Here is a 12,213-nt window from a genome sequence, read left to right as displayed (position 1 = left end):
CGTTCAGCTAATTCCGATTCCTTGATAAGGACTCGGGCTGGTAAATCAATTCTATTTCCAAATATGGATGAAAAGGGTCTTCAGGAAATGTAAGCGGATCAATCCTGTGCACAACACTGTTGAACGAATCCAACACAAAAATTACAACAAGGGATATGTTTCTTCACAATTAACCTGCCGTTAGGACATTTCATGTAGACCATCAATAAATTCGTTTGCTGAAGATGGCAACAGAAAGCTTGAGTCTGATGGCGGTGACCACTCGACATCTGGAAGATTTAAGTCCCCAAGAACTACTTAAAGATCGCTACCAGAAAGTAGAGAGGAGATAGATTTAATAGCATTTAGATGAGTTTGATAGCTGGATAAGTTAGATAGAGGGGGTATATAAGAACATGAAATAAAGATAGAAAAACTTTAAGATGCAACTCTTATAGCCACCAACTCAATCTCTGAAACGGAAAGATCAATGCGTTCCGACGAAAGAGCAGACTCAACCGCTATGAGTACTCCTGCTCCGATTCGGGAAGCTCCATCATACCCGTAAGTGGTGTATTTGGAGGTAAAATTGAAGGGTCAGATGTCCGGCTTCAGCCAGGTCTTAGTGAAATCGCCTTCAAATTATCGTTTGATAATTAAAAGCTAATGAGCCAGATACAGATTAGCGAGCTAACATTTAAGACCTCTAACATTCAGGTAGGCAAGCTCGAAAGAAGAAATTAGTTTTTGACGGAGCAACTAAAGTTGTTGCGCCATCGAAAATAGGTAGTAATAATAGCGGAGTAACATTCTTCTTTTTGACCTTATATTCTTTTATTATAAAGTTCTCCGGACAAAACTCATTACAACAATTATCAGTAAATACTTCTGGCGGAACACTTATTTTAAAGGACGCAATATCCCTTTTTGCCTGTATAAAGACTTTTACAGCATCTGATGGAAGTAAGGTGCAAGCCTAGAATTCAAAATATTTCTCTTCGGTGGACAGTGGGTACACTATTAACTGTGGTACCTAAAACAGGGGTAGTACGGACGAGGAGTCTTCTAGCGGCTTATAAAATTAATTGTGTTGTCGCTCTTTCGGAACTGGTTTTTCTAGTGCCGATGTCACACTTTTTGAGACAGAATCTGTGTTTACAGCAGACTTTACAGCTACTGGAGTAATTTGTGTAGTAGGTTGCTGAATTGCAGTTGGAAGCTGAAGGGTGTTAGGCAACGTCAAATCACGACGAGTGGGCTTTTTGGGCCCAAGAGACTCATCCAACAGTTTAAGGCTATTAAATTGGGTATCCAGGGCAGTGAGCTGATCGTTAAGTTTACGAAAACCAACAATCAGACCCCCAAAGCCACATATTATAATTAAGCCAACAAGGTGTGCTGGATTGACTTACTGTAATTTGCATTTGGAAAGTTTTTTTAAAGCAGACAATTTTATGGTCCATTGTAATGGGTCTCTACTGTAATAACGCAGCCAAATGTAGAAAGTGAGTTATTTAGAATAGAGAGCACTAACAAGTGGCAGTAAGTAGAAAAAAATCAAAGCGCAAGTTGAAAAAAGGTGAGAGAGCATGAGTTAAACATAAACAGCAAACAACAACAAGCAGCTTATCAACAGCTAATGGCGCAAACGCACAAAAAATATGCACAATAACGCAAGTTTAAAAGAAACACTATTTCAATAATAAAAATGCAAAGGCCACAACCATGCACTCGCGATAATTAAAACAAGAATGAAAGGCTATCTTCGGCACGCCGAAGATCTAATACCCTTGCAGACCCAATTTTTCATACAGCTTATAATGTCTTGCCTGTATCTAAAAAGCACAGGGAAAATAGTTAATGCCGAGTTAGGGCAAGATATCTTGATAAGCAGAAAGGGTTTTTAATCAAAAACCTGGTTTCCGACCCACGGCAAATATATGATATAGTAGTCCGATGTAAATAAGATTATGCAAAAATGAAGGGAGCTTACTGAAATCTTTAAATGCCGTCTTTATTCAAAATATCTTGAATTACAAAAAATTTTTCCACACAACAACTTAAGGACTTCTGCAAAGTTTCATTAAGATAGCTCTAAAACTGAGAGACTAGTTCGCATAAAAGTAGACAGACAGACAGACGGTCAGACGGACATGGCTATATCGACATGGCTGTTGATGCTGATCAGGAATATATCTACTTTAAGGGGTCGGAGATGTCTCCTTCTATGCGTTACACATTTCACAAATTTCTTGAAGCTATGAATTACATTTTCTTCTTTAAATTGGACGGGAATGAAATTATCCTTTTATTAACTTTATAACCACCAAATGAAACCTGCACTAAGCGACAAAGACAATTAAAAGAAAGAGTAATTTCTCACTGTCAGTGTCGAGCCCAGAATTGTCGTTAACCATAGCCATAGACCTCACAACCTCACCAAAAATGGAGTTATATTGAAAAAAAAAAAGACATAAAATAGCAGTACATATACAGAACACAGCATTCATTACAATCGCAATTGCAATTATATTTAAAGAATTCACGAACGACTCACATATATATGTATGTGGGAAATTGTTGTGCCTTGCGCTTGTTTCCAAAATGACCACATGTTTTCTTTACTATCTACTGGTAAACTTAGCCAATCTTATTGAATATTTCTGAAGTATATTAATATGCTTAAGAGTACTTATACTCTGTATTCGCAAAAAGTAAACATCATTTAAATTGTGGATTGAATTGGTAGCTAGTTCCAATTGATTTATTTATTTGATTTTTGTATTGTTGGGTCGGGAAGGGGCTAGTGGTAGCCTAAAATGAAAAATGCTTAATCTATGTAATTTGTTTGTAAAGCTGCATATTAAAAGTGATGATTCTGGCTCCTAAAACATATGAGGTTTGATCAATGCTTAGCACGATTAGATACGCATTTCAAATGGATAAAAAGGGTTAATATATTTGTGAAAATGTATGCAACAGGCAGAAGGAAGCACCTCAGACCCAATAAAGTTTATATAATTTGTGTGTCCGCTCGTCCATCGGTATGAATGAACGCAAGAATCTCAGAGCCTATAAGAACTAGAGACTTGGAATTTGGATGTAGTGACCGCGCAGAACTAGTATGTTTCCGATAACCAATAGCTTGCCCCGCTTACAAGAAATCGATAAATTTCGTAAGTTTAAAAAACAAAAGTTACTAAATTTGTTATGTAGCCTCTTGATTAGTTGATAAATATCAAATAACTTTAATTTTATTGCTATCGGCAAAACTATAGCTATAAATAAAAAAAAACAATTGGATCTACGTACCAAGTTAACCCACAATCTTAAGGCTATTGACCTATTGAACATATTCGATTATTTTATAGCAAAATAAAATCTTCTGTTGAAAATTTGTTCAACATCGGTTAAAGAAAACGTGGTTTAGCTTTTAGTTATTTCGAATACACATTCGTGCACGTCTTAATTTAATTCTATTAAGACCATTGCAATTGCGATTGTATTGTTTCCGTGCTGTGTTAATTGTTGCTTTTATAATTCGTTTTTGTCCACCAAAAGTATTGCGACTATTGCGGTCAGTACGGAATCGAGTCCTATTGGAAATAGTTTTTTATTTTTAGTTTTTCATTTATTTTTATATTTTTTAAATTATTTTAAAACTTATTAAAAAAGGTAGTAGCGACAACTGCATTTGGTGTGGGTTAAAAAGAGATCAGAGTATCCCCTAGTCCGGAGCTCCCGTGTAGAGCCTCTTACTTGTTTTCCATTGGAAAAGTGGAAGAAAGTTTCGATTTCAATGGCTAACAAAATTTCCAATCTGTATGTCTGTCATGTTTTCTAGAGGCACATTGTGAACATAATGATTTCCTAAAGTATCTGATCCTCGATTTGGTCAGCCGTTATCCCGGAGGCATACAAAGTAATACTAGCCTGCATAACCACCTTGCAATCCAGATAACAAGGTCATAACTTTCACTGAGCTCTTATTTATTGATATATTCAAACAGTTGGTTCATCTATTAATTTATGAGCTTCTTTCATGGTATTAACATTGGTAATGGGGATGGAGGGTTTCTTGATGCATTGTGGAGCAATACTATTCGACTATCCTTGCTACTGTCAACCAAAAAAAAAAAAATATATATATATACTTTGGGTTATAAGTATCACAAGTTCTTAATTCTTATTCGCAGAAGTCATTCCAAATAGAAGGCTCATCCTTCATCGGTTCCGTTGATGTTTCGCTCCTTTAATCGCGATGCTAACGCTTTAATAGAGCTCTAATCCAATACCAAATCATTAAATTCTCCCTTAGTACGTTCATCTTCTCCTGAAAAATGAGAAACTGTAGTCGTATTTTTGGTTGCTGAAGTTGATTTAATATATATAAGTAGTCTCAAGATTAGAGATTTAGGAAAGCTGAAAGCCGCTGGTCGTTAGTCGCGGACAACATTAATTTTTTTAAAGATCGAAAGTAAGAGTTTGAAACGATGGAAAACATTTCTTACCCTTTTTATTATAAACGTTTATTAGATTGTCTCGTGTGATATTTCGTCAAGCTTGGTTGGGCCATGAGGCTTTATCGTGGAAAAATATGAAAAGACTGCATCGTCTCCTCGTCACCTTCGTGCCCATCTCTCAAGCAAGTGATTGTATTCGTTGGCCCCGTCAGTGGCTTCATTCTCGCAGTGGCCATCAGGTGTTGGCTTGGGGTAGCAAACACGAGTATGTCATACAGAGTGGGGATGTCTGCCGTGTACAAATTGTAGAGAAAGGTGCCTAATACGTTTCCTTAAGGGACACCCACCTTCATTTTGAGAACAGGGGAGATTGCTGCCCTAACTATGATGCATGCTTAGACAGCAAGGGGAGTAAGTAATACATATGATTTGTGTAGTAGAACGGCATCGCTGTCTTTTTCTCGCTCCCACTACAGGAAGCTGCTTTGGCTTACTTTCATACTTATGATTTGTGCAATAGAAAGGCATCGCCATTTTTTATTTCGACCCCACTTCAGGAAACTGCATTGTCTTACTCTCAGTGCTACTTCATTATGTATGTGTGTGTATGTTTCCGCACGAGCAACAATACACACAAATTCAATTTTTTATCTAATGTCGGAATCATTTCTGCCCTTTTGAAGGGACGAGTTATATGAAATAATGAAGGGTTGTGCCATGTCGTTGCGAAGTTCTTGTATTTATGCTCGGTATCGATAGTAAGGGTACCTGAGCGTTGGAATGTGTGCATTTAATATTCCTTGGACCTGCTATTCCAGCACACACACTTATTTTGTTTATGAATAGAAACATTTATACATATGTACCTGTTACCTGACTTCGACAAGATATGAAGTTTTTGGGGTTTCTGAATTTCGAGCTCTAAACAGAGACACACACACGAAATGGTGTGAATGAACAGTTCATAGGTGCAACATAAAATTTAATTATGTTCGTGTTCATTACCTCGGGCTGGAATTGAACAGTGAATGAAAAAGCTTATTAATATAAGGCAATAAAATTATTAATACTATAATTATATACTATAAAATAGATATAATTTGAATTCTATCATTGTAATTCCCATTGTATTGTTTTCTGTGCTGCCATTTAAATTCGTTTTTTCTCACTGAAATTCAACTTTTGGTGTGGCTTTTGAGTAGAGGCGGTGGCATGTGGTGCGGTCTGTCGCGAGCTCGAGCCCAACCGGAGAAACTTTTTTTTTTGGCTGGTGAGTCGTCAGCAAGCAATGTAACATTTTTTTATATTATCCTTTTTAATACAAACGAGCGCGTAGCGCGAGCTGCATTTGGTGTTGGAATAAGAGAGTTCAGAGTATCCCCTAAACGGGATCTTCCGACTAGAACCTCTTACTTGTTTTTGTTTGGTATATTTGAATATTTTAAAGGTTTTAATTTTTGCATAAAGACCCGCTACTCATAAAATCATTTAAGTGATCAGTCAGTTAACCTACATATACAAGTGTACGGGCTTGCCAAACATTTACCCTTTGGGCCCAACGGGTTGCTGCAGGTTATAAGGAGTCAATATTCATTCAGCAATCAAAAGTCGCGTGCACTGGTCCTTTTCGCAGGCTATAGCTGGGGCGTTGTTCTCTTTGCTGAATGCAGCTAGTCCCCTTCTGGTGGCAGCGGCTGTTAGGGCTACCGCATTATATATTCAGCGAAGCACTCGCAGTCCTTATAGTTGGCAGGGTGGTTACCATCACAGTGGGCGCATGTTGCCGAAACTTCATTGAGCCGTGCGTAATCAGCAGTTCGATGATCCAGCTTACATTTAACGCATTTGTGTTTTTTCCCACAGTATGTGGCCGTATGCCCGTACTCCTGAGATCTATGGCATTGCACCACATCCCGGCTTCGAGTAGTCTCGAACTTGACCACCTGCTGCACAGCTTCCTGATGGTAAGAGCCCCCTTGCTGTTAGCCGCCGACAGCAAGTTAAAAAAGTGAATATTCATGGGCCCCTTGGTGACTTTGCTGTTCGGATAGTGTACGTAGAGAACGGTATGACCCTGGCTCTGCAGGTGATGAGCCCTCGGTGTGGAGTGGTCCACCACAGGCCTCCGTGGTTACTATGCGATAGGGCTTATCCTCCTGCAGCTGATATAAGTATAACTTAATTTTTTATTCTTCCAGTTTCTGTACGATGTCCCTGTAGGTGGGCACATTATTGGCTAGGAGCCACATAGTCCTACCCAAGTTGGACGTCGTCTATTCTAATCAGCACGATGTGGGGGCATTGTTCTTTGCATTTTTCGGTTTCCTTCTAGAGATGAAATGGGCTGCTCAGCCACTGATTCGATAGTCCTATGTCTTCGGCCTTATGGGGTGGTGCCAAGAAAGCATATCTGTTGGAAGCATATCTGCGAAATGGATTAAAAGAAAGTTGTACGATATCAACTATATACATTTGAGCGTCAATGGGGTCTGGACCTGCCATAGCAGCAGCATATGGGTTGCTGCCGGGGTCTTGGGCATCTATTAGAGGGTAAGAAGGTGAAACTGAAGTACCTCATTGAAGCCCCCTCAGTCAGTATTTAATTGGCCTACCTCTTAAGTTCGAGACGGCCCCTTATTACTTATTGTGGGTGCATTGCTATCAGCACTCACTGGCATGGTTGTTCTATTGCCATTGCTGCTGGTTGGGTGTATGTTAGCACGGCATCGCAGACGACTTTTTTATTTGTGGCCACCTTAGTATTCAATTTGATTTCTTTTTCAATTCGCAATACATGGTGCTTTGCATTCCTTGTGCGGAATTGCAAAAGCTGCATTTGGCCGTTTGACTGCGCACTCGAAATTTTGATTTCTTCAGCGTGTCCGTTTGGCTTAAACACGAAAAAGTGACTTCATTTTGTATGTGATTTTTTCCATATCATTGATTTTGAAATTGAAAATTGAATTGAAAAGCATGCATAACCGAAATGAACTGATTTCATACTGACATAAAGATCAGAAGTTATTAGAAAAAAGTACCCAGTTTTTTCCATTTTGTGAGAACGACCATTGACTTCGTTTTTGCTCAGTTCCATAACTCCCTCTCGCTCTTAGAGAGCAAGACAGTTTGTTATGTTCTGTTTAACAAAGGCACAAAGAAATAATGAAAGGTCTAGCATGCAATCTACAAAGAAATGCTGTGCTGAGGGTATTAGATAATTTTCGACAGTGAATAATGACCATGAGATGTTCGACAATTAAAATCACATAACACTATACATAGGTCATTATCACACATATAGTTAACTGAGACAATGTCAGCGTCAGTAGGCATACTAAAACAGAAAAGTTCTGCCTGTAGAGTGGCCTTAACGGTAATTAATACCACACCACCTAAAGTTGGCCGACAATTTCTATGCAAAAAATGTATTCGAATAAACTTCGAAATTAGATATGATTGAATTTAACCATGTTTCTGAAAATGCGATTATATTCGGATCAAAGGGAGTACTGGCAATGAAAAGGTTTTAAAGCTTTGAAATGAGACCTCTAACATTTTGATAATAAATAAAGGTTTGGTCAGAAGATGAAGTTAGTTTTTTGGGGTAGAAATGGTACCCTGCATTGAAGAAACTGGAAGTGCTGATGCCTCTGACACGATAATGAAGGGATAATGAGCAGTAACGGTACCCGGTATCGAGGGAATTGGGAGGATGATGCTCGGCATCATCTAGCAGTGTCCGTCTATTCGTATGTATAAACACGTCTATCTCAGAACCTTTTAGGGCAAAATACTTGACTTTTGTGCAGTTTGAACCTGATAATGAATATTGATATTGATATCGATAATAAGCCAATCTGTAACTTTTCAGAAGCTAGAGTCACCAAACTTGACATGTAGTTTCTAGAATAGTATATAAAGATCAAATATCTTCCTCTTCTTGTTTCTTCTTATTATTTTGTCAATGTCATGCATTCTAAAAGCATAGGTTGCACTAGCCTAATGGGGGTTGCTATTACCTAACGAAATGGTTTTCAATATAGTTATGACTCGTGTATGGAGATTATTGGTGAAAGGCTTAGCGGCAGACCAGGTCGGAGTTTAGGCATCTGATTATTGGTTTTCGCAAACTAAATAACCAGCCCACAGCCCCGAATAACTAATTCAATAACCTGAAGCTAAGTCTTCAGGGCCTATCAGAGGGATATTTTATCCTTCTAAATATATGCAGCTAGAAATATTTACAAACATCTGTAGGTCAGAGTTTTGGCATTTACACCCTTGATAGCTTACGGTTTGAGCCTATCACCAGTAATGAACTTAATAATCTACATCACATTCTAAATCATAAACTTAAGTTCGAGTCTCATGTTACAACCGTGGTCAATAAGGCCAGAAAGAATAATCGGAATCGGATTTTATTACGACCTATATCTTTCGGCGCTAAGTCTTTAGTTGTTGCTTAAAAAAACTAAATTCTTCTTCATTGAACTTCGAGCTGGCGGCTAACATAACTGTATCTGGAAATTTCTGTATATATATTTGTTCCTATGTTTCCCCACTACCCAACATATCCATTTACTAAAGCCACCTTAATACTATTAAAGCTATCTCCTTCCTACTTTCTGATAAGGACCTCTTAGCCTTTCTTGGCCACTTTAATCCCCACGATGTTGAGTGGTGATCGCCAATCGATTCAAACTTTCTGTTGCCCTCTATATCAAATGAGTTTATTGATGGCCTACATAAGATTGCCTCACGGCAGTTTTAGTGGGCGCTTAATTTAAGAAATGGATCTCTCGATTTCGCCTTCGTGTTGGGTCCGTTTGACAGTGTTGTGCACAAGATTGACCCACTTACCCTTCCTGAAGATCCCTTTCAGCCAACTTAGTCCCAACTACAGACATTGATGTTGCCATTAAACTATTTTATGATAGCTCGCACTCGCTGTTTGACATCTGCGTCGCTCTTTGTCATCTAGTGAGGTCTGGTAGGTCTCCCTCAAGAGAACTATTGATATTGTAATATGTGAAGTAGAAGGTAATTAAAAACTTAATAAATCGGGAAAAACTCTAATTCCTTCAGTAATGCAGCTAAAATACTGATCCAGGAACTGTTGAGCTGTTCGCAAACTTTTTTTAAACTACCTACTTCTCATCAGTTCCAAAAGTCATATACATCTTATATCCTTTTAGTACTGAAAGTTCGCGACTCGGCGGCCTTAACACAATCAAGCCTATCGGACCCTGATGGTGTTTCCGCTTGTGTGCTCAGGTACTGTGCTGCAGAATTTGAATATTTTAAAGGTTTTAATTTTTGCATAAAGACCCGCTACTCATAAAATCATTTAAGTGATCAGTCAGTTAACCTACATATGCAAGTGTACGGGCTTGCCAAACATTTACCCTTTGGGCCTAACGGGTTGCTGCAGGTTATAAGGAGTCAATATTCATTCAGCAATCAAAAGTCGCGTGCACTGGTCCTTTTCGCAGGCTATAGCTGGGGCGTTGTTCTCTTTGCTGAATGCAGCTAGTCCCCTTCTGGTGGCAGCGGCTGTTAGGGCTATCGCATTATATATTCAGCGAAGCACTCGCAGTCCTTATAGTTGGCAGGGTGGTTACCATCACAGTGGGCGCATGTTGCCGAAACTTCATTGAGCCGTGCGCAATCAGCAGTTCGATGATCCAGCTTACATTTAACGCATTTGTGTTTTTTCCCACAGTATGTGGCCGTATGCCCGTACTCCTGAGATCTATGGCATTGCACCACATCCCGGCTTCGAGTAGTCTCGAACTTGACCACCTGCTGCACAGCTTCCTGATGGTAAGAGCCCCCTTGCTGTTAGCCGCCGACAGCAAGTTAAAAAAGTGAATATTCATGGGCCCCTTGGTGACTGCTGTTCGGATAGTGTACGTAGAGAACGGTATGACCCTGGCTCTGCAGGTGATGAACCCTCGGTGTGGAGTGGTCCACCACAGGCCTCCGTGGTTACTATGCGATAGGGCTTATCCTCCTGCAGCTGATATAAGTATAACTTAATTTTTTATTCTTCCAGTTTCTGTACGATGTCCCTGTAGGTGGGCACATTATTGGCTAGGAGCCACATAGTCCTACCCAAGTTGGACGTCGTCTATTCTAATCAGCACGATGTGGGGGCATTGTTCTTTGCATTTTTCGGTTTCCTTCTAGAGATGAAATGGGCTGCTCAGCCACTGATTCGATAGTCCTATGTCTTCGGCCTTATGGGGTGGTGCCAAGAAAGCATATCTGTTGGAAGCATATCTGCGAAATGGATTAAAAGAAAGTTGTACGATATCAACTATATACATTTGAGCGTCAATGGGGTCTGGACCTGCCATAGCAGCAGCATATGGGTTGCTGCCGGGGTCTTGGGCATCTATTAGAGGGTAAGAAGGTGAAACTGAAGTACCTCATTGAAGCCCCCTCAGTCAGTATTTAATTGGCCTACCTCTAAAGTTCGAGACGGCCCCTTATTACTTATTGTGGGTGCATTGCTATCAGCACTCACTGGCATGGTTGTTCTATTGCCATTGCTGCTGGTTGGGTGTATGTCAGCACGGCATCGCAGACGACTTTTTTATTTGTGGCCACCTTAGTATTCAATTTGATTTCTTTTTCAATTCGCAATACATGGTGCTTTGCATTCCTTGTGCGGAATTGCAAAAGCTGCATTTGGCCGTTTGACTGCGCACTCGAAATTTTGATTTCTTCAGCGTATCCGTTTGGCTTAAACACGAAAAAGTGACTTCATTTTGTATGTGATTTTTTCCATATCATTGATTTTGAAATTGAAAATTGAATTGAAAAGCATGCATAACCGAAATTAACTGATTTCATACTGACATAAAGATCAGAAGTTATTAGAAAAAAGTACCCAGTTTTTTCCATTTTGTGAGAACGACCATTGACTTCGTTTTTGCTCAGTTCCATAACTCCCTCTCGCTCTTAGAGAGCAAGACAGTTTGTTATGTTCTGTTTAACAAAGGCACAAAGAAATAATGAAAGGTCTAGCATGCAATCTACAAAGAAATGCTGTGCTGAGGGTATTAGATAATTTTCGACAGTGAATAATGACCATGAGATGTTCGACAATTAAAATCACATAACACTATACATAGGTCATTATCACACATATAGTTAACTGAGACAATGTCAGCGTCAGTAGGCATACTAAAACAGAAAAGTTCTGCCTGTAGAGTGGCCTTAACGGTAATTAATACCACACCACCTAAAGTTGGCCGACAATTTCTATGCAAAAAATGTATTCGAATAAACTTCGAAATTAGATATGATTGAATTTAACCATGTTTCTGAAAATGCGATTATATTCGGATCAAAGGGAGTACTGGCAATGAAAAGGTTTTAAAGCTTTGAAATGAGACCTCTAACATTTTGATAATGAATAAAGGTTTGGTCAGAAGATGAAGTTAGTTTTTTGGGGTAGAAATGGTACCCTGCATTGAAGAAACTGGAAGTGCTGATGCCTCTGACACGATAATGAAGGGATAATGAGCAGTAACGGTACCCGGTATCGAGGGAATTGGGAGGATGATGCTCGGCATCATCTAGCAGTGTCCGTCTATTCGTATGTATAAACACGTCTTTCTCAGAACCTTTTAGGGCAAAATACTTGACTTGATATTGATATCGATAATAAGCCAATCTGTAACTTTTCAGAAGCTAGAGTCACCAAACTTGACATGTAGTTTCTAGAATAGTATATAAAGATCAAATATCTTCCTCTTCTTGT

General features: G+C 39.2%; 1 protein-coding gene and 1 long non-coding RNA gene across 18 annotated transcripts in view; one reads left to right on the top strand and one right to left on the bottom strand.

The window, feature by feature from the left end:
• Nucleotides 1-12,213, top strand: part of nAChRalpha4 (nicotinic acetylcholine receptor alpha4) — a 366,112-nt gene that overhangs the window by 144,550 nt on the left and 209,349 nt on the right. The gene's annotated exons all lie outside the window — the stretch shown is intronic.
• LOC26530478 (uncharacterized) overlaps nt 4,157-12,213 on the bottom strand; it is a 28,988-nt gene continuing 20,931 nt past the window's right edge. Inside the window, exons 1-7 of one of the 7 annotated variants that reach the window (XR_004305335.2) lie at nt 10,912-11,297; nt 10,795-10,863; nt 9,815-10,724; nt 9,594-9,724; nt 9,303-9,452; nt 4,491-6,867; nt 4,168-4,312 (exon numbers count right to left, since the gene is read on the bottom strand). This is a non-coding gene — a long non-coding RNA (uncharacterized lncRNA). Of the gene's footprint in view, nt 4,313-4,490; nt 6,868-9,302; nt 9,453-9,593; nt 9,725-9,814; nt 10,725-10,794; nt 10,864-10,911; nt 11,298-12,213 lie in introns of those variants that run through there. The other 6 variants (XR_004305334.2, XR_004305333.2, XR_001449763.3 and 3 more) reach the window with 6 other exon arrangements.

The sequence above is a fragment of the Drosophila virilis genome, unplaced genomic scaffold (assembly GCF_030788295.1).
Source record: "Drosophila virilis strain 15010-1051.87 unplaced genomic scaffold, Dvir_AGI_RSII-ME tig00001170, whole genome shotgun sequence".
NCBI lineage: Eukaryota > Metazoa > Arthropoda > Insecta > Diptera > Drosophilidae > Drosophila > Drosophila virilis.
Note: the sequence above shows the minus strand (reverse complement) of the source record. Positions and strands in the feature narration are given on the sequence as shown.